Source organism: Chiroxiphia lanceolata, chromosome 12 (assembly GCF_009829145.1).
Source record: "Chiroxiphia lanceolata isolate bChiLan1 chromosome 12, bChiLan1.pri, whole genome shotgun sequence".
Taxonomy (NCBI): Eukaryota; Metazoa; Chordata; class Aves; order Passeriformes; family Pipridae; genus Chiroxiphia; species Chiroxiphia lanceolata.
In genome coordinates, this window is record NC_045648.1 from 14261062 (window position 1) to 14281686 (window position 20625).

Below are 20625 nucleotides of genomic sequence, written 5' to 3' on the forward strand. Positions count from 1 at the left end.
GCAGTTTCTGAGTAACAGCCTAACTCCAATGCTAACACATTTTTCTGTGGATTTATGATATTCTGTCAAGCTAGGCTAACTGACTTAATCATGTAATTAAATATCTAGTTCTTTCATGATACTTTAATTAAATATCAGACCGTCCCTAGGGAACTTAAGAGGAAGGGAAACACAGAAAGCTGGAGTAACTCCCTGCAAGTCTCCCCCCAGCCAGGGACTGGGGGATTGTGTTTGTGAGGGTGGCACAGCCCCGGTGACAGGAACTGGAGCAGTGACTGGGCTGAGAGCAGGTCTGGGGCTGCCTCAGGCAGGAGGAGATGGGGTGGCCTCCCCTGAGCCGCAAGGAAAAGCTCGGTGAGAGCTGAGGAAAAACTTTAAATGAGCCATAGCCTGAAGATATTCTACTCTCCCTGGCTGACAGCCTGGGCCTGGAGCTCAGCCAGGGAGGGCGGAATGGGGCCCTGGGGGTCTGCAGATACGAACAAAACACATAACCCCGTGCAGCGCCCCTTGCACTGCCCGGCGCAGCACCCTCCTCTGCGCTGCCTCCCCAGGGCACCGGGCACGCCGGGTCTGCTTTCTATTAATAAAAGAGGGAAATGAAAAAAAAAAAAACCAACAATGTAAACACTCGTAGGATTGCTGCGGAAACTGGATATAACCAGGTTATTCGAAGGGAGAAAAAAATTAAGCCATCCGTACGTGCCAAGTTTGCCTTCACATCTGTTAATTGTAAGGGGATGATCTTAAAAAAAAAAAAAAAAAAAAGAGGATTCGTGGTTTAGGGCCTGGTCTGGCAAAGCCTGTACATGTGTATTCCACGAAAACAGGCTCAAATCTGCCCCTTTTCCACGAAGCCCTCACACATGCTGGTGGTTATAGGAATGTGATGTGTTTTTCAGGCTGTGCTGTGGGAGGGATTGGCCTCCACGGCAGGACTGGAGCTCTACAGCCCGTGTCCTGTGAGGCTGAGGGCACCCGGGCCTGCCCTTGGCCGGGAAAGTGTTATAGTTGTAGTTGTTGTTGTCAGCATTGTGTTGCCATTATCCTGTCAGAAGAAATGAGCCCTGTTTTCAAAACTTTTAGAGAACAGAAAATGTCGATGTTGTTGCTGCTATTACATTAGGATTGTACTGTCTTATATCTTCCACAGCATGTTTCTGAGTTCAGCACTGCCATTTTGACATCAAATGGTTAGTCTTTTACCTCAGAAAGTCTTGAGTTTAGTATGCAGACAGGTTTAAACTTAAAGACAAGTCTTGTTGGCTCTGTGTGCTCATGTGAATGCAATTTGGTGACGTATGTTATAGGGCCGTGATCCCCTTCTCACTGAAATTCTGATTTCAGTAAGAAAATTTAAAAAATCAAAATCATTAGCTCAAAGTGCTATATTTGGTTTCTTGGCTCAAACTGCTATGTTTTGTTTCTTGGCTGTTTACCTGGAAATGTCATCCCATAAGAGACACCATGATATCACTGCCTATTATTTTATTATGAGCTTTAAAATATTCAGTAGATTTCTGGGGGAGTTTTGTTTGTTTTGGTTTGGTTTTCATTTTTTTTTATTTTATTTTATTTTTTTTTTTTAACCCTCTATCACCTGAATCAGTCATACATGAAAAGTTGGGCTTCAGTTGTGTGAGGTGATTTTCTATGCCTGAAATCTGGAACATCAGCCCTAGAGGTAAAATATTTTCTTAATATAAATGTCATTTATAAAGAATCCAGTGCTTCCTATGCTAACAAATAAATAAATAAATCAACCAGTTGTCATGATTTTCTGTTTGGAAAGCAGCTTAATGTTTACTGTTTAGAATTGTCAATACTGAAAATAAATAGAGCAGAGGAAGAAAGTATGTTTTGTGCCTGTTCAGATGAACTCTCGAGATATTTATGTTTTCTAAGTGGTCTTTTAATTTTAGACAATAAGCTACTTTTATGTAAAAATTCCTTTCATTAGAGTTGTTTACATGTTTTTCCAATAGGAATTTTTTTGTAAACTTTCTTTGTCAGTAGAATAATAATTAAAATGTAAATACATGAATACTCAATAACTGGAAAACCTTGCACACACAGAACAAAATGGTTTAAATAACAGACTATAAAAAGTAGTCTTTACTATGTTATCAAACTGTTAAAGCTCCAATTTTAAGATACAAGGCCATTATCAATTTATGACACAATCCTTCTTTCTAACATCTTTAAAAGTACATATTTCATAAGTAAGTTTACATGCATGTACGACACTTGGAAGCATTTGAACAAGATACATTAATTTAATCTTTCCATGAGGTTTTGTACATATTGCCTTGCAGAGTACTTGGGGAGCACGAGTATTTTCGAAGATATCTGTGACATCTGTTCTTAATATTCTAACATCTTTCTTCCGTGTACATTTGATAGACAACATATTTTTGGCAGTCTTTGTTATTAGAATTGCCAAAATGTTGATATTGAGTGCCTTGGTTTTCGATGAGTGCAAGCCAGAATGAGCCTTTTCAGAGACTCATTTTGGAACCAAGTTATTTCTAGAAAGTCTTATGTTTCAACATTCTTTTTAGGTAATCATAAATAGATTTATAATAGAATAAGGAAATGATTTCTGTTCAGGAACAGTTGTTCAAATATATCTGCTCTCTCATCTTTATTTCTGATCTGTGTTTTTAAACATAACAGTGTGTTAGAACTCCATCCAAGTACCAGGCTGTGGGATTTTGCTTCACTAGATACTTAACCCTCCTAAATGCCCATTTAAAGTGCATTGATACGAGTGTATTAATGGCATTTCATTAGGGGATTTCCTGAGACTTAGATGTCGCACTGTTGAGCACTATGCTGTGCAGTTTTTAGAAGTCTGAGCATAGAGTGAAAGGCACAGCCATGAGTTAAATGCCAGGGCTTCTTATAAAATATGTGAGAAGCCCCCTTTGAAAGATTGTGCAAAATCCAGATCACATCAGAAAGCAAAAAGGGAGCCAGTAAGGAGGTACCTCTGGGTACCCTGGATTAGCATTCTGACAGGAGATAAGGTTCCTGGATATTTCTCTCCAGAAGCTGTGATTTTGCTGAAATCACACCATCAAAAATTAGATGTCCATATAATTCAGCTGGAGTTAAATCCCCTTATTGCAGAGAGCCTATTCCCTTCAAGTCTATCTGCTGTATGTCTCTAAAGAATTCATCAGCCAGAGGCCTGCAAACTGTTCTGTGCTGGTGTAAGTTTATCTCCTCAGGGGAAGCTGTCCCCCAGTTTAGCAAACCTCAAGGAGAGGGAGAACATGGGTTCAAACCCATCTGACATGTTGAAGGGAAAGATGAGGTTCCAGTTGCTCTGTGTAGTGTTGTTGTGGTGGAGAAACTGTATAACCCACGTTTTCCTATTGCAGGAGGAAATACAAGGCTGCAGCTACTTTTCCTGAGGAGATCGGTGTGAGCAGTGAGCATTGCACTGGATCAGACACGAGTGACGGCTGCGTGAATCCTGAGGGACCTCGGGGAGAGAGGTAAGTGCTCGACTGTACAGTCCTCCCAAGATCACAGCATGTCACAATGTCTGTAGAAGCCAAGCTTTAGGTGCCAAGAAAAATTCAAGGTGATGGCTGAGGCATAGGTGGAAATGAGGTACTTTCAGTTAGAGAACAATCAGGAGAGGGTTTCCAACCCTGTGCTGCAGTTTTTAATCTGTGTGTGATTTTCAAAGCAGAGCTTAAATGGGAGCTGAGTGTGTATCAGCTTTATCCACTGGACCTACTCACCTAAAAAAGTTGGAGTTTAGACCTGTGTGACCAAAAACTACTGCTGGGGATATCTTATACAACAGATACATGAGCCAAAGATCTCATGTTTACATCTGTTTCAGAATCTGCAGAAAGCAACAGTGAAAAGCCCTCACTGAAATCCTGGTCCTGTCAAGGTCAGAGGGGCATTTCATAACAGCTTATTCACAGATTGAATCTTGTAATGAGATATTTAATTTTGGCTGTGGATCTTTCTCTTATTACAAAAGAAAATTAATTAAGCTGCTTTATAGATAGTATTGCCCTATGTTACAAATATTTATTGGCAAATTAGTTTTTATTTATAATCCTGTAAATTCAGTGTAACATCAGGGATGAGAAGTTCGCCCCAGAAGTGGAGAAACACACCCTCTCAGTCATTGTCTCCTTGACTTGCTCCAACTCTGTTAGAATTTTATGTTGTTTCTCCCCTGACACCCCCATTAGTTTTGGTATTACCCAAACTGAGATGGACACACCTTTCCTGTTGCAGAATGAAAGCCCTAGACATGAGACCTGTAGTAATGGTTATTGTTCTCTGGCTGTAAGGATGGCTATGAATTCTTCTCTGTTCAGCATGGGGAAAGAATACACTTTATAATGCACAAGATACCAGCAAAAATTTTTCTTGAATTGCCTGAATAGTGTGAATACTATATGTCATCCTGACAAAAGACACACAGAGCAAAAAGTGTTTCTGACTTGGTTTTTTGAGTTCTGTTCTTGTAGTGGTGATATTTTTATTCCTTCTGTAGTCTAGCTATATTATCCTTTTCCAGTAGAAAACAAATGACACATACATTTTCAATATTACTTGTGCAGCATGGTTTCTTACATCCAGTGTTTTGTACTATGTGAGTTTTGGCTTCAGCTGCCACAGTTTGAAGGCTTTATGTTAGAACTGCATCCTGATATACCTGATGCTGTGTGTCAGTCTAGATCTTCAGACTGTTGCAACTATAAGAACAAATCTGCAGCATTTATATAAGGGATATAGCCTTAAATGTCCCTAAATCTCCTGAATGTCCCTTTTATTTCCTCCTTAACGTTTCCTATAACACCTCTATTGACTCACTAAACTTAAATGAAGCAAGTCAGTATTGATACAAGATAATTATTAAATGTGCAAACATGTGGCTGAAAACACAAAAGGAAACAACAAATAAGGGCCAAGGTAGGCTCATTCTTCTAAGATGTGCAATTCGGCTTTCTCTCAGTAGATGTCAGCAGCACTACAAACTTGCCCAGTTTAACGCTTGGAGAGCCCTTCTGTTTACAATTTTTATTAGTTTACAGTTTCAGATTTGCAAAGAAATATCCCATCTAAACCAGTGGAATCTATTGCTCTCTGAAACGGGTTTGGAGACTCCTGTTCAGCATCTTAGAATAACATTGTATTCTCAGTAATGCATTTTTCATACAGAACTTAGTATAAGGGGCTTATTGCTACATTTTTAGAATTTTCCTAGCATTTACCTCACATTTGCCCTCCAGGCAAATGTGAAGTAATATAAGATGTCTAATATTTTGCTTCTTTCTGTGAAGTAAATCAAAACCGTGGGAATGTTTTCATATAATTTGATTTACTCCTGTCTCCTACAATACATCTTCAACTCTGTTCAATTAACTCTGCCTGCTACAAGAAAGGGGCACAATCATATTGTGACTGAAAGCAATGGCAAGTGTTCCGTTGGCTCTGCTGGGAGCTGTCAGCCCCAGAGGAGTTCACATCCACAAAGGAAGGATGTGGAAGGAAGTTTCTTGTGTGTAGAATCTTGTGTGTGTGTGTGTGTGTGTCTGTATGGCAGGGAGAAAAAAAGGTTGTTTATTTCAGTGTGTAAGGAACATTCATTTTGCTGCATATTATAAAATAAACAGAAATATTTCAAAATCACCATGTACATGAAATGGGGGCAAGAAAATAAACATTCCAGTGTTTATATGGTTAGAAATGAAGAAATTTCATTATCTTCTGATTCTCACAGGAGGGTCTTTTCCTTCTTCTGATCTCCAGCAGAAATCTTCATTTTTTTTTTTTTTGGTGATATATTGGTTACTTGTCAACTGTGGCAGAGTTGCACTTTTGAAAGTTAAGGTTGTACCCTCAGACACAGGATCAGTCCAGAAAGCAGCAGTGACCATCTCTCCACATGTCTGTCACCATCTCATTGGCAAGAGCACCAAAAGGAGCAGCGCTAAGAATCAGAGGCCAGTTCAGCCACAGGCAGTGCTGGGGCATTTGGTGTGGAATTCACTTGTCTGTAGGGAAGTGGGCCGTGGCTGCTTTATCTTGGCTGCAGGGTGCCTGCACATACTGTAGCCAGCTAGAGCTGGCCAGCTCCAGAGCCAAATTCCTCTAACCAGACATGCTGTCACAAAAAACCAAAAAACCAAAAAAAAAAAAAAAGGAGAGGGGACAGGTGGAATGATTTTAACTTCTAGTTAAGGGAGGTAAAGAGCTGTGCTACCCAATCTGTGTTGATTTATTGTCAGCAACACTGCACAGTTATCACACTGTTGGCAACATTGTACTTTGTTTTCCATGCCATTCTTGGAACATTTTCGTTTCCTGTGTCACAAGCAACATTACTATGCATTGCCTTCAAGCCGTGGGTTGGGGACAACCATGTCATACCATTCCCTCTATGCTCTTGTTCCCAAAATTCTCTGTCCCTTTCCATGATCTTTTCCTTTCAGTGTTCTTTCCTTCAGTGTCCTCTCCTGCCTCACAATCCTCTGTTCCTGGGCTTGTCAAGTGGTCTTTGATAGTTTTCTGCTTGTTAGTTGACCCATTCTGTATCAACCCTTTTTTCAGCTGTACTTATTTCCTGACCCCACAGGAATGGGCTGGGAGATGTCTGGCAGACAAGCACTGCCAAAGGAATAATTACTAGTTCTAAGGATGGGTCCAAAACACAGGAGAGCCAGTGGAGTTTGGGCCCCCCAAGTGGGCCTGTTGATGTCTGGATCTCAGCCTGGGTAGATGAAGCAGTTTGCCAAACTGAGCATGGGGTATGTGGCTCCAGGGTGATGAGGCAGCAGCGATGCAGAGCAAATTTTTCTTAGAGGCATCTGTTAGGAGCCATTTGGGAACTAAACCAATCGACCCCAGAGTAATGCTGTTCTGCTGCCTCCATTGTTCCGGGCTCCTTTCTTACTTGCACAGCCAGCAGGAAGAAGCTGGTGGCTTTGGCTCTCTGACTCCTTCTTTGGCTCTCCTTGCTGAATGGATCTGTTTCTGTGTCTGTTGTTCAGCCATTGAGCAAGACTGCTTCTTAGGTTTTGGCTTGCTCTGCAGAGTGTGAAGTAGGGAGTGCTGAATCTGCTGCTGCTTTGCAGAACATTAGATTTTGAGGGACAGTCTTTACCACTTCACCTCTGACTGAAACTGGAAGAAAATAGAAAAATCGTCTCCAGCGTCTGCCTGAATGTGTTGGCAAAAATGTCTTCCCAGCCCTTGCTGGTGTTACGTGTATTGTTAATGATGTTCTGAATTAGCATCCAAGAATATCAGAGGGTCGTGAGCTAAACACACACCTGTGTGAAGTTAGGCAAGAGTTACCTGTATGTTACAGGAATTGAAATTAAGGTGCAAAAATAATATGAGTTAGCACAGTGTTTACATGAAGACTCGAGAAATTTGGCAGTAGATTGACAGGAAATCTCCCCATCTTCAGGGTTGTGCATAATGATACAGCCAGAAGTACTAAAAAAAGTGTAGTGCAGAACACCAGGTTAGGTTTCGTTGTCTTCATGTAGGTCTCCTAAGAGGCTTCTAAAAGACGAACTTTTGCGATGGGGCTGGGCAATCAGCTGTGCTGCTGGGTGTTTTGGGATGGTTAAGTAGTTGGTGTTTAAGTCACAGGGTAAAAACTGAATGTTCCTAACTTTATACATACCACAGTATGACAGAAGAGATGTCGACTTAGTTTCACTTCATGCTTGTGACAACTTTTTCAGGTCGTGATTGCTGCACTGGTGGACTGGCTGAAAAAGGAAGGTGGTGGCAGGTCTGAGCTTTCATTTAAATATGACTTGACTGGAAAAACCAGCATAATTTTTTATTAATACTAACAGTGTTGAGCATAACATCAAAGCAAGGTTTAACTATTTTACAGTTGCATAGCTAAATATGAAAAATAAGACCATGAGTCTCTCTGCATATGCATGATTTCCTGACGCTGATTTTGAGGCTTTATGTACATCAACAATAATGGACCAATCCCGCCAAAATTTCCTTCCACAGCTGCTGGCCTTAGGAAGTTCCCTGGGCCTCCTGTGCTCTGCAGCTGTGGAGGATATTCCCTGCTCTGAATGAAAGAATCTCCCCTCTCCTGTGGCTGCAAATGCTGAACGAGACATCCTGTAACAGCCTGTTCAGAGGGGCAGAGCTGACAGCTGAAGGCCATCCTTGGCATTTTAGTCTTTGTAGATAATGACAAATGGTGCATAACCATGAGCAAGGAACCCCTTAGTCCTAAAATAGGAGAAGAGATTTTGGGGGAATTATTATAAAAGATCATGGCCCAAAGGTCTTGGGGCTGGTTCTGCTCCAGAGAGAGTACGAAGGAGGGATTTTAAGCAGCAGTTTAAAGAAAAAATAATCTGGCATATTAGAGTATTGCAACATTGTAGGCGAGCGTAGACAGCACATTTCTCCTCATACAGTAAAACCAGGAGAACTGCTACATGAAATACTTCTTACAGAGCCACAAAAAACTTGCCTACTTTAAAGTTTTACTCTGTGTTTAGATATAAAACCGTTGGTTGCAATTTTCACTTGAATTTGCATCTTTCGAATGTTGAAGACCACTTACAGTTTTGCAAATGAAACCTGATGGTTTCAAGTGAGTTTCAATTTGAGCTTTTAACATTCTTGTTCAAACCTGAAACCCGAAGTGAAATTTAGGGGTTGCAAAAACACACATAGAATACAGACAAATCGAAGGAAAATTTGCAAGAACCTCTGCAAAATTTCCTATAGCTCAGTCTCTGTCTGTTCATGCAGATTATCTTAGTCTCCTTCTCTTTGTTATGTGGTTGTGGAGGCTCTGGAGGCAGAGGAGGTTGTGATGATTGTAGCTGTCAGGAGCAGCACTGCCAAAGAACTGTGATGTCTTTCCATGGGGACAGCAATTCATCCAAATCCTGGTTTGTCTTCAAATTCCATACATGCATCAGTAAGGCAAGAAGAGCTTAAGCTCTGTTGATAATATGCAACTGCAGCTGAAGAGATGAGGTTTGAAGCCTATATGGAGCAGGGAAGTTGTAGCAACTGAGCTGCAATAAATGGGTAATTACAAAGAGCCTGATGGTGGGGGTGGGAAACCAGAAGAATTATGAGGTTTTATCTAATTTCCACCTCTGCAGCACTTTTGGTTGGGAAACAGAAACCAAGGGTACCTTGTTACTGCATGAAATAAATAAAACCAGAATGCTGTGGTGGTTTCTTGATCTGTAAAGCACACAAAGCCGAAACCAACACATGCAAAAACGATCACAAGAAGAGTGAGTGTAAGCTGAAAGTTGGTGATAGTTGCTCTTTGCAATGGACACAGCTCACAGTTCTCAGCACAGCTGACCTCGTGGGAATTGATAGGAAGTCCTGGCTCTGCTTGAGTCAATGGGAATTTTGCTGTGGACTTCAGGGAAGCTGGAACTTCACAGCATAGTCCTTGTTGTGCAATGTTTTGTTCCTGGCTCTTAAAACCTTGCAAAATCTCATAGTTGGGCAAATAGGCATTTGTAGTGCTCTGGGTCTTCTGTCTAGCAAGAATGGGAAATTAAAGGCAATCCATTTTCACTAAAGCTGGCTAGACTGTTGGTAGTGACATGCTACCTTACCCATGAAAATTAAATACATCAATGTAGAAGTAATATGACTGGAAGTGGTCTCGTGTTGCTCATTCTGCTTATTTGCATGTGCTGTCACCTTCCTTTTCCTGTGCTCTCTCCTCGACTGCTTCAGTGCACACAGGCCTTGGCAGTGCTTAGAGGAAGGACTCCTGTCTTGTTTGGACTTTAGGCATTAAGGTCCACATTGTCACTCCCACATGGGCCTCAAGTAGTAGTTGTGATAGTTAATATTCAGTCATGTTACTCAGGTAATTTGAAGTCTGTTAGGTAAACTGGCATCTCTGTAACATTAGTAACGGGGAAATACTGTATTCAGCAATAAGGATTAATTTTTGGACACTGTTCATGGATATCCTTAGACATGTGTCACCATCCCTAGGGAAGATATAAGAATGTTTCTTTCTTAAGGATATCTCTTTGTCAGCTTTGAATGTGGAGTCCTATAAGGCTGCCAATATTATTACAAAAGTTTTTATCCTGTTCCCTTTATTTGTTGAGTTCTTCCTGCTAAGTCAGCTAAAAATTTATTTTCACTGTATGTGAAAAGCCTGGCTGTTTTCAGTTGGTTGTGTTTGGGGGGAAGTCAAATTTAGTTTATTGACCACTTAAAAGCTGTGCATTCATAACTGAAATGGCTGGGGTTCCTTGTGTCTCCTTGCCTTGCAGCTTTATCTCTGCAAGAGTGAGATCTAGAGTCATTTGAAAAACTTGAAAATAGAACAGCAACATACTGTATCTTTTTCATTTAAGTAAGTCTACCTAAAAAAATGTACAGATGAAATGGCAAAAACCTGGCAATAAAATGGTGTGAAGCCTGAGGTATGTATTTCTTGTATAGCATGTTGGTAGGGGTCCCAAATGAGATCCCTATGTTCTTTTATAGCCAAAGCTGTAGATAAATGGGAATTTAGGACTAAACCAACAGGATTAGTACCTTCCAGTGATCTGTTCTTGTGGTGGGAAAGGCCTTGCTAAGGAAAAAACAACATTTAATTTAACAGGAACTTGAAAATCACTTCAGCAAAACATGGCATTCATAAGGTGATGTGCCAGGGTGAACTGACCTTATAAGGGCCATGTAAGGAAATATAATGGTATTATTTCCTAATATTTTGAACCTTAGCCTTTTCCTGTAGAAGCTCCACAAAGCTTTAACATCTGTCGAGGAAGCAGCTGGGATATTGGATGTAGAGACAGTTTGCTGACACCAGTCAATAGATACCCAAATTAAGATGCCACATCAAGAACGTTTTCTTTCAGGAAAAAACAAACAAAATAAAATGTGAGGTTTATTTCTTTGGTGGCTCATCTGGAAAAACCCTCTGATGATTGCCTTGTGTTCATAAGTATGACACAAAATCAGCAGGGTGTTGCTAGTGGTGTAGGATTTAGAACATTAATTTAAGACAGCAAAGTAAGCAGGAAGAGAACTGATTGCCAAGGGTGTGTGAGATTTGGGGTAAGATTTGCTTTGTCAGTGTTGTAACCATACTGTAAGTGCTCTGTCTGAAGTCTGCAAAGTGGGTGCATAATATAGCTGCCCACAGACTGTGGGTTTAATGCCAGCTGTGGTTGTTTTTTTTTTTTTTTTTTTTTTTTAAGTATAGCTGAATAAGGGAAATTGTACTTAAACTTGTTTTAGTTGGGCATGGGACACATCAAAAAAATTGCCAGCTTATTTTCCCAGCCTTGCTTTCTGCAAGAGCCCAAATAGCTTCAGTTGCCTCATAAATCCACAGTGATTACAATGTATTTATTTATTATTATCTATGCAGACACAAAATGACCTCAACGAAAAAGAAGCCAAAACAGTTCCTTGATTTTGGGAGAAAAATCATTCAGCTCCCATCTCTCTTCCACCCACAGGCTCCTTCTGGGGGCTGTGACTTTGTCTTATGCTTCATCAGGAAACATATTTTTGGCTGAGATTAACTCTCTGGAGTGTGTTGATCTAACAGGTATAATGTCAAATGCAGTTTGTATTGGACATGAGGTGCTTCCCTAGAGTGTTCCCTGTAAAATTATCGTTGTGGTTTTCAATAGATGACTAGTTAGTTATGTTTTGTTATTACACAATTTCAAATAATATAGAAGTTAAAGGGAAGAAGTACTTTCTGTGCTGTGTAAGGGGAATGTGGGACCACGTTCACTTCAGCAGAGAGCAGAGTAAATTGTTGAGAAGCACGATAAAATAGGACTGTACAGTCTCCTGGAATTCTGTGTGGGTGGATGAATGGAGTACAGAAATATGTTCCATTAATTTCTAAGGGATATTTCCTATGTATTGATGAAGGGGCCTAGGTTCTGTTCAGTGTCATGGATGATATAACTGGAGGTCATTAAATGAATTAGCTGAATTAGGTGTTCCACCCAATCGTGTTTTGCAGTGAAAATCTCAGAGTCAGAGCAGATCCTCATTTAATGAAGTACCAACAGTGGCCATTTCCTATAAGGTCAGGTGTAGACCCTCTCAAATTTCTGAAATTGGCAGCCTAAGAGTATCTTGTGCTGGGTTATTGTGGCATATCTAACTTTCATGAACTGATCAAATGCCTTTCACAAGACATTCCTGCTTTTGACTTTCACGTATCCTATGGCAACAATTCTTTCATTTCATTTTATATGATATTCCTACTTTATTTTTCTATTCTGAAAAATAATGACTAGTCACTCCCTGTTCAACCATATTTCCTTCCAAGTTATCTCTTTTCAATTAAAATGTTATTTTATTTTTTTCCCACCGCGTTGAAACTTTTTCATATTTGTCATCTCTTTCTAGAAAAGATTTCAATCAAACAAATTCTCTAGAATTAGAAAGTACCAAGCACTCTCTGTGTAATACACTCTGTCCTCCAGTCCATTGGCAGAAAAGCAAGGAGTGGATATAATGCGGAGGAAGGGACAGATCTGAGTACTAGGGGATAACTGGATAGCTGGTAGCCAGCAATATGTTCCAGACACAAAGGGAAACAGAATTTGAGATGGACCAGATCTTCCCAATTGAAATAAGGAAATATTTTTGCCTGACAAGGGACGATAAACCTGTATCTGAATACCATGTGCAACTCTGATTTTCCTTGTTGAAAAAAGGGCACCTCAAGCTGCAACAAGTCCACAGAAGAGTTACTGGGATCATGGGAATGATAAGCTTATCTGTAAGAAGAAACTAATTGGCAATGGTTTATTTAGCCTAGTAAAATGAAATTTGAGATGTGACTTATAAATATATCCATGGGAGAAAATACCAGAAAAGCAGTGCTATTTAAAAGGCAACAATTAAAGACAAACAAATCTATGCAAACTTGTCTTGAGGAAATTTGAGCTGCAGTTTAGGTTTCTAACAGAAGAGCCAGGTTCTGGAATGGAGTTAGAATAACTAACTAGTGTTCTAACATAGCGTTACTAAGGAGCTATTAGAGGAATAGTGCCCTTTTCTGGAGATGAAGCTGATGGTGTGACCCAAAAGTCTTATGGAGAATCTCCATAATTTCTTGCTTGAGCCTAAGTTACTCCTCTTTGATTGGTCCTTGGCTGGCAGTGTTTTAAGGAGTGTGTAGAAATTGCATGAGATTTTATTTTTGATTCTGTGGTTAAATTGGTAATGCCTTGAGGTATTTTTACTGTAGTAGGTCAAACCTTCACGCTGTGGGGAAAACTACTCTTTCTAGAAAGCTATAAAATTTAAGAAATCCTTATAGTTTTGGAAATGAAGGCATTAAAGCTGCACTAAAGGTAATCTGTCATTACCCTGCTGAAAGACTGGCAAATCAGTGTGCAGAGATAGAAGTTGCTTTTCAGTGCCATCATGTATTTCAGATTTCATGGTTATAGTTTATCTTCTTATAACATTCGTTTTTCCACCAATTAACAGTGCAAATGGCTTACTTATTCCATTTAATACATTTAGAAGGACCAGATGTTTTTGCTTCCCAATAAAGAAAATATTTCACATTCCCAGTTTAACTTGTGTTTATAACTTGCTTAAAAATACCTTTGCTTCTGCTTCCACCTCTGAGTACCCAAAAAGATAAGGTATCATGAAACCAGAATAATTTTCTTCTCATGAAAAAACTCTCTTAACTTATACACACACAAAATCTTGTTGATAAAATTGTCAGCATATCCATGGTCTAATCAGACTGACATAGTATTCAAAGAAGAATCTTTTGTAAGTATTTCCCATTCATAACAATAGAATGCAGCAGTGTATGAAAATAAATACGCTGTGTGGAAATTTATATAGACATCAATCAGTGTTTTATGTTGTCTAATCAGGATAAGTTGTACCTTTGAAAGCCTCTAAAAGCTGCTGTAACAGCTTTTTCAGAAGAAAAACAGTTACCCCCCTGGCAGGATTAAACTCATGACAGTTTTCTCCTTACTTTTTCCCCTCTTGATGTGTCACCGTAGGTTCATATATGTAAGATTTTTAAAGCCCAGCAATGCCAAAACTCCTCCTCTTCTTTAAGCCAGATGTTTCATTTTAGAAACATCTTTTTCAATGAAAGTAGATTCAAACTTTGAAAAGTGAATTGCCATAAAACAAATATCTCAGAGTAGTTGCAACTGGAATTTAAGTTATTCTGACTGAAACAAAAAATTACACCAAAGGGGCTTTTAAATGATCCTTTGCATGCTAATTGGGTAAAATTCTTTTTCATATGCTAACATTTGTGCAGCTGTGTTTGTAATATATCCTGAAAAATTCAAGGTGCATTACTTTAGATGCTATACTCCTTGTGGTTTTAGGAGAACTTCTCCTGAAAAAAGGGCTTTTGTACAGGGAACTTGCTATGCTCCTCACTGACAGGAAGGATGGTGATGGTTTTCTCCATGCTATGAATTTGTATAATCCCTTTCTGGACCTGCTGGCACGCCCTGTCCTTGTCACCTCCAGTGGCAGCAAGGTCAGGAACTATATTGCCCCACTGGGTAAGGAATTACTTTATCTCTTTTGTAGTGTATGTTCAGCTGGTGCCTCCTAATGGCTCAAAAACTGCAGGATTTTTGTGAATAAGATTTCTACATTCATTTTCTGCAATTCTTTCATAATTTTGGGAATCCCAATTGTATTCCCCCTTGATCTTCTGATTAATAAATCCTTGGATTTTTGGTCTCTCCTGGTATGTTAATTGCTACAAACCACTGATCACTTCAGTTGCTCTCTATACACTCTCTAATTCTACTATTTCTTTTTCAAGATGTAAAGACCAGAACCCATACAATTTCTGATGCTGAGTTGAAATCTGACATTGCTGATTTCCCTAAGGCTGTATTTCATCCTCTCTTTGGTTTAATACCATCTTCTCTTTGGTGCTTAAAAGTAATGATGAAATCACTGAATTTCAGTTCTTTAAGAAAATGGGCAATGCAGTAGAAGGATTACAGGTTAGTACATAGCTGTTGACAAAAGAAAACCAGAGAGCTAAATATACAGTTGCTTAGGCTTCCCAGAAGGAATCAAATTTGACTGGATATGGAACTAAATTATCTGAACCTGACACAATAGGTGAGTGGAATTTAAATATGTGAAAATAGAGGGAGGGTTTGATAAAACTGTTATACATTTTAAAGTTATTTTTAAATTAATGCAAATTGATTGTACCTTAATGAGAAAGTTGTAGCCATCTATAAGAAACATGGAAACAAATAGATTATTTTTAGTGGCTTGATAAAGCAATTGCAGACTAGTTCATAAAAATACTTTTCTAGTACCATAATCATATGACATGAAAAGGCCATGAGGGATATAGCAGTTTTGGATGTGACCTCATCATTACCTGTTGCTTCTGTATTGATGGTTTAGAACAAAGCATGGCTCCTGTGATGTTAGGACTGAATCACCCCAGTGGTTTTACCCATGTGGAGAAATCAGCCCTTCCTTCTACTGAATTACTGTGCAATTTTAAAAAAATGAAAATGATCCCATCTTCTCCTCATGATTGGTACTGAAGTCTGTGGTTATGAATTTCCTGGATGACAATTTCCTTCTGAGCTAAGAAGCTGACTGTGCTCTTAACTCCAATAAAACTATTTTAATCCAAAAACTTTCAATCTAACCTGAGTTACCTGTCTGAGCTCAAAAGACAGCCTTACTCGAGTCTTTCTCTTTTTTGGGCTATTTTGTTTGTTTGTTTCCACATCTCATTTTTGGTCTTGTCAAATATTGTTGCTAAACTAATCATCCCTTTCTAAGCTTCAGCTTCTCTTTCTCTCCCATTCTCTCCTGTTCTTTCTCATCAACCCCAAATTTCCAATGCTTACAGACTAAAACAGTTCATATTTCTCCACTTTTCCTCATTTTCTCATGTTTGCTTTCTTCTTTCCCCAGCTTTTTCTCCTGACACAGGTGGTGTTCTCTCTTATTTCGGAATAGTTTTACAAAACAGCATAAGGAAATATAGCTTTATCCTCAGTTTGGCAGCTGCTGGTGTTCTTCACATGCCCTTGGGTACAAAACTGAGGTACCCATGAAAGGGACCCCGCAGCCTGTCGAGTGGTTTGTGCAACTGCCTTTGTCACTCTGCAGCCTCTGCCCTGAGAGGACCTTCATGCTACAGTTCCAGGTAGAGAAGAGCAGGCCAAGTTAACTCAGGCAGCTAGTGGTGTTTAAGAGCACCCACACAAGCAGTTATGACATGAGATAAAGACATATGAGAGATGTTTGTCACTGCAGGTATGACCCAGCTTTTGGGTAATGTCCTGTAGTCTGATAATGCAGATAATGTTCAGTTGGAGTGATGTAATCCACCTCTGGTTACCAAACTGCAGCAATGCACAGACTGCCCTCGCTGGGTGAGTGCTGAAGAATGTGCCCATGGCTGGCACTGGGTTGTTATCCTGGAAGGAAGTTTGAGGCTAGAAGGAAGCAGAGACACTGTGGCTGTGTAGTGGGGGGCATGGACAAAGCAACCTGTTCCACTGGAAGGGAGAAGCAAACCTAGCTCTGATTTTTGTTTTTGCTTAAGAAAAGGCAAAAGCAATCTTGGGCACACATAGGATGTAACAGAGGCAGAAGGAAAAATGTTACCTATAGTTTTGAATTTTTACCTTTCATCATTTTAAAGACAGTGCAGTGTTTGTTCTACAGCTGTGCCTTGCACTGATGAACTGATGCAGGCAGCTTCTTTGCCCCGTCTCCTTTAAGTTTCAGGTATCATTTCCCCTGCTGATGTATGCTTCATTCCTTCCTTCTCCCATGACTTGTTTGTCTTCAAGGTAACCTGACTGTGTATCTCCAACCAAGCCTGGAAAGTAAAAAAGAAACAAGCATATTCTGCCTCTGTAGAGAAAGAGTGAAATAATAAAATATATAACAAATCAGAAACAAAAATATAATTTTTCTTTTCTCCATATTTTCCTATTCATTCCTGAGAGTGTAGGAATAACTCATTTCTCATTTCCAACACTAATAAATATCAGTAGCACTTTGAAGTCAAGACCACATATCCCACTGTTCCCCAGGCCATTTCCCAGGAGTACAAAGAAAGAGCTCAGAGGTTTTGAGAAGGCCATATCCTTAGGGAAATGTAGGTAGGACTCTTTTCAGTCTTGCTTTTTTGTTCTGCAATAAGTGTAAGGTCTTTGCTAAGTCACTAAAATTGAAGTGAGCTGAGTTAAATCTTCAAAAAAATCCCTGCTACTTTTCCACTTCTCTTACTCCACAGCAACGTATGTGTTTCACTCCGAGCTATTGTTAGTCTTTACTGCACCCCTGTCTTGCAATGTGAGGCTGGAGGGACAACAGACAGAGACTGCTTTCTGATTCTGTGTTCTAGGTACTGAAGTGTAGGGCTGCTCATATATGCACTGGTTGAGAAGTGTGATGCTCTGGTGGTGGGCAAGTGCCTGCAAACACCTCTGCACTGCTTTGTCTGGGGGTAAGAGCAGTGCTGTGCAGCAGCTGCAGTTAAGTTCTCTCTGATTTACTCATGTGGGCTGTGTGATCTGGTACAGAGCTATAATCTGTATAAGGACACAGGTTATTAATGGTAGTAGACTTAACTAGTTCTCTTTCTGTTGCTGCCAAAACATTATTTATATCAGTAACCCTGTGTGGCAGTGAGTTTCACAAGTTCTATGAAGAAATGTTTCCTTTTCTTAGCTGTAAACTTACCTAAACGAAACTGAGCTCTAAATGTGTGTATATAACTCTTGACCTTGCATTCTGAGGAGTGGAGCAGGTCCTCTTTTTTCTTCAAAAGATCTTCACTTGATTAAGAAGTTTTCATTGCCTAAGTTCTGCTAGTCACATCACATATAGCAAAAATAAACACACCAGCTGATGAATGAAGGACAAGTTACAAGGCTGGGGGGGGGTTGTCACGTACATCTGCACAGGAAAATTAAGATTTATTCTTGCTTTGGGTTTGTGTGCAGTATGTTTCGTGCAGCCAAGCTGAACTTCTGCATTTAAACACATAAGTTGTGTTTATGCATAATTAGTTGTGTACATGCATAAAAGAATAATCCCATTACTTACTTTAGTTGTAAGATTTGTAAAGGTCAATTTGTAAGATTGCTGAGTTAAAGCTTTAATCACATACTTTTTTTTTTTTTTAAATCCTGCAACACTTTAACGATGATCCAGGCACAGGATCTTTGCACTGACCTCCTAATGTAACAGAAATAGCATTTGAGAATATTATTTTACTGAACAGATTTTAAAATTAATTAAATTAAAAGTAACTGTGAATTGTTTTCATTGAAAGATGCCTAACATTTCAAATCAGGGTAAGCATCCTTGTTGTCCCTCTACACCTGAGGAAATGGGAACAAGTAGAAGTTAAGTGTTTGTAAGAGTATTACAACTAAGGAAACTTATGGGAGTCTTCTTAGTTCATCCTCTGAATCCAGGCCAGAGCCACAGCTACAGGCCCAGACTGCTTCAAAATTCTGCCTAAATATACTTTAATATTTTTCATAATTCTCACCCTTCAATCAAGTTAGATTTAAGAATTAGAGGCTAAGTCTTAAAAGTCTTGAAGCTTATGGAAGTCTTGTCTTGAGTTTGCTGGGGGTAAGGGTGAGCCTTCAATTCCCAGCAGTTACCTGCCATTTATTGTGTTTTCCTTGTTTCAGGTGTGTTCTATTTCCCAAGCCTATTTCTACGGATCTATAACAGAGAAATAATGATATTATTTAACAGTTTGATTAGAGAAAGGTTAACGTGGGAAGGGTGTAATTTATTTAGTACTGCTTCTTTTTAGTCCAAGTCCCTGATTCTTTTTGTGATTATCTGGAAGCATCACTCACTGGCATTTATAGCCAATTGAAATATTTGGAGGGAAAAATCAGACTAGCAGTGAAAATAAAAATGTAATTTTCTTAACAACAGGGCTAATTTAACAAAAACAGTCTATTAATGGAAACAAAAAACATACAAATGTTTGTTGGACCTACATGTATTTGAATCACTCAGTTAAAAGGATTTGAAGGCCAGGCTTGTATTCTACTTGAGACACAGTAGTGACAGAAAAGGATTGCACTTCATTTAGGTATTTCTTCAAGTTACCCAAAAGCATAATATTTGCAACCCCTACTTAAATACCTGATGAAATTAATTTAATTGTAAGGAAGCTATTTCATATTGTTACAGCACTGTATGTCTTCACATTTGACAAGTACCAGCATTTAACCTTTTAATTGAAAATTACTTTGGGGATTCTGCCAGAAACTGCAGACTGAAAACATCAACCCCCATTCCTGCCTCATGTAATACAATAGGGACAAAGTCAGAGGTCCTTGACGGGCACACTCTGGGGCTGTGTGGGTGGGAAGCTCTGTGCCCTTCCAGAATTCACTTTCTTCTGCTACAAAGGCTGATTATACAGTTTAAGGATTGTTTCGGTGTTTTTCTATGCAGATACTGGTAAGAAGATAAACAGATTATTCCCTCTTACAGAAGTACTTTGACTTGGTATTGTTTAAGGCAGGAGCAGTGCTTCAAGGGGATGAAAAGTGCCTAATTTTTTTATATCTGTATTTTTTTGAATATGTGGATTTTTATACAGGGCAGGGGCAGGAAGGGAGTCAGGGAGGAGAAGTATTCCTTTACATCTTCTGAGATAATTGGAGTTGGAAGCCGCAAGAAGGTATGGGATTAGTGAAAATATCCAGTAGTACTGGCCCTGCACAGCTCAGGTTATGTAGCCACAGTAGTTCCCAAGAGAGGATGGTGCAACTCCAGACCATGCCACAAGGACTGTGTAAGATTCTCAGTTAAAGGCTGCTCAGTGTGAATATTTGTCTGTAACTGTGTTTTCAGCAGTACTTTCTAAACATGGACTGAAATTGGTGATGATTCTTGACAGTTCCAATGTTGTTTGGGGTTGGGTGCCCAGAAGCTGATACAAACAAGAGGTGTTTTCAGACCTTCGAAGAGTTTTGGCTGTTCTTGAACACCTCATCTGAAAGAAAGTGGAAAAGCACAAATTTTTTACTCTGACAATGTAATTAATGGAGATGTACCAGGATGACCCACTGCCAGTTTAAGGCTTTTCAGCGTTGCAGGTAAAACTAGATTTCACTGCCTTGAGGAATATGAAGACAGGACCTGGGCCATATCTGAGCTAGAAATGGGAAGTTTAGATTGATCTGAGGAGCAGAGACCTCACAAAACAGATTTGCTCTGGTGCTCTGTAGGTAGTGACTTCTATTGCTTCTTTCAAGCTCCATCCTGCCTTTAGTGGAAGTGGAAGGAGAAGGAACAAGGCTGGCTTGCCACAGAGTTACAGCTGTTCTGCCTTCATTGCATTCAGGTGAAATGAGTGAATGGGTTCAAAGTTTAATGACAAGGATGGAGCATGTGATTGTGTAAGCTTCCTCCCCTGAGGAGACCAGCCTCAAGTGAAGATAAGTTAGTTTTAACTCAGTGTTTTTAAAAGTTAGATTGTGGAGCTTAAACCCCTTTGTTAGTGTGAGCTCTTTCAAGACCAGGTCAGTTTATGAGACTGCATGCAGGAGTGCTGGAAAAGCTTTTGTGTAAAAATGA

The 20625-nt window shown here is 39.6% G+C and overlaps 1 long non-coding RNA gene across 2 annotated transcripts in view; it reads left to right on the top strand.

Moving 5' to 3' along the window:
- Positions 1–233: 233 nt before the first annotated feature.
- Positions 234–20625, top strand: part of LOC116792690 — a 123165-nt gene continuing 102773 nt past the window's right edge. The window contains exons 1-3 of one of the 2 annotated variants that reach the window (XR_004359230.1): positions 234–354; positions 1610–1684; positions 3387–3503. This is a non-coding gene — a long non-coding RNA (uncharacterized LOC116792690). Of the gene's footprint in view, positions 355–531; positions 733–1609; positions 1685–3386; positions 3504–20625 lie in introns of those variants that run through there. The other variant, XR_004359231.1, reaches the window with a different exon arrangement.